The following is a 2,124-nucleotide window of genomic DNA, read 5'->3' on the forward strand; positions in this document are numbered from 1 at the left end:
AGTCATGCAGAGCAGAGCAGAATGATGGAGGATGTTACAGAGCAGGATTCATCAACTCAACACATCTGGACACGTTTGCCAAACATAACAAGAATTCAGTGGTAATACATTCATTTTTATTCAAAGTATATGTGTAGTTTAGAAAATATCTGTACAAAATCCTTCAGTATTGAAACTTCAGTTACTATATTTACATCATTAGTATAACTCACTAATCCAGCCCAAAGGCCTTGACAGCAGTATAGATTCTCTCTCTCTCTGCTGCGTTTTGGACCCTGTTTGAACCTTTTCTGGGCTTCATGACGGTAAAGACAACTGCAGAATAAACCCACATGTTCTGGTGTTTCTGTGGAAAGAAAATGCTTTCAATAATTTTACTTTTTCAAAGATTAACTGTCACTTAAATTACTTGTAATTTACCTGATGACTCCTCCAACCACCGCTGTGCTTCTGTAGGTCATGGGATGCTGGATTAGAACAAAACACAAGCAATGGTAGTCACACACACACACACACACACACACACACACACACACACACACACACACACACACACACACACACACACACACACACACACACACACAGTTACCTTTGCAGTGATCACATGTGCTTTTGATGACGGTGTAGACGAGGAAGGCCGTGACCATCAGACTTACAGCCAAGACGCCACACAGCAGGAAAACAACTGTATAGACTTGCTGTGAACACAAACTGCTTCCTGAAACAATTCAAAATATGAATTACAAAGTGCTCAAATAATATGTTTTGGATTTGTTTTTCTCAATATTTCATCACCGTTGAAATCCAGTTCAGTCCCATTTCCAAATAATATCTGCCCACATGTGGCCACAGCACAGTAGTAAGTCCCAGCGTCGGAGGAGGTGACGCTTTTAGAGAAGTGATAAAGGCATCTTCTCTGAGCGTCAGATCTTCTCTCACATTCATCCCAGCTGTTTGCGTCGGTGTAGACGATGTCTGGATGAGACGTTTGCGAGCCGCCTCAGAGCCAGAACACCCTGACATCTCCTGAACACGCTTTGTTCTCAGAGAAGACCGAACACTGAAACGTCACTGGTTCTCCGAGGACGACTGATTCTGACACGGTTGACTGCTGAACGGTGAAGTCCGGTGTCCTCTGACTGTGGCTTGCTTGATGTCAGATTTGTAAAAGGTATGAGTTTGGACATTTTTGGAAAAGAAAATTGAGACATGCAAGCTCATGACTACTCACATAATTACCTTTCACTAGCAAATATGTGGCACTCCACTCAGTTTTAATCCACTCCACGGACCCACAGTGATACATCCCTTCATCCTCTTCAACGGTCTTCACTATGGTCAAGTTGCTAAGACTTTTGCCGATCGTAACCGCCCATCTGGAGTTTGAAAACCCGGGTGCATACATGGGTGTGGTGGATTGCCACAGCGTCACAATGTTCTCCAGAGTTTCCCCGACACGCTGCCTGTACCAGTGGAGCTCCATCCGGCTGACCTCTGCAGTGGCTAAAGCACAGGAAATGGTGGCTGGTTCACCAAGACCAACCCAAGTCACTGGAGCCAGAGCATCTGCTTTTCATCAAGACAAACACAGCACGTGGAATTATTTAGAAAGTGTGTGATTTAGAGAAACATTGCAGAAAGTAAACACTCACGCCCAGGATGGAGAAAAAGCAGTGCGAGCCACAACGTGATCATCTTGACTTCGTCTCTTGTGAGGAACCTTGAAGACTTTTCAGAGACTGAAGGAGTTGAGCTGAACACATCTGATTGGACATTGCAGAGCGTTTCCTGCACAGAACATTTCCTGTCACACTTTGTCCTGGACTGCTTTTCACTGTTGGAGGTGTGGTCGTCTTCACTCTTTTGACTCTGACAAAGTGACTTGTGTGTTTCTGTGGTCATGACCAGAATTCACCTATTTTTCATTTATTCATTCATTTATGATGGTGTTGTACCTTATGTTTTGTTTTTTCACGTTTGCGAACTTTACCTGACTTATATTAAGTGTTCACTCGTCCCCATCAATATTCCGTCAATAGGTTGAAACTAATCTGTCCACCAATGGCCGAAGCCCAGCTCATATTCCCTATTTGTGGGGAAACAATGCAACGTTTTGTGAAT

The 2,124-nt window shown here is 43.6% G+C and overlaps 1 long non-coding RNA gene across 2 annotated transcripts; it reads right to left on the reverse strand.

Moving 5' to 3' along the window:
* Positions 1 to 274: 274 nt before the first annotated feature.
* Positions 275 to 1,761, reverse strand: LOC308111387. Of its 2 annotated transcripts, none has more exons than XR_013935440.1 (5): positions 1,656 to 1,761; positions 799 to 1,569; positions 660 to 721; positions 421 to 467; positions 275 to 346 (listed from the first exon to the last, which is right to left on the reverse strand). It is a non-coding gene; the product is annotated as an uncharacterized lncRNA (long non-coding RNA). The 2 variants fall into 2 exon arrangements; XR_013935441.1 differs by having other exon boundaries at positions 799 to 1,572; positions 1,656 to 1,716.
* Positions 1,762 to 2,124: the final 363 nt, after the last annotated feature.

The sequence above is a fragment of the Lipophrys pholis genome (genome assembly GCF_963383615.2).
Source record: "Lipophrys pholis genome assembly, chromosome: 6".
NCBI classification, from domain to species: Eukaryota; Metazoa; Chordata; class Actinopteri; order Blenniiformes; family Blenniidae; genus Lipophrys; species Lipophrys pholis.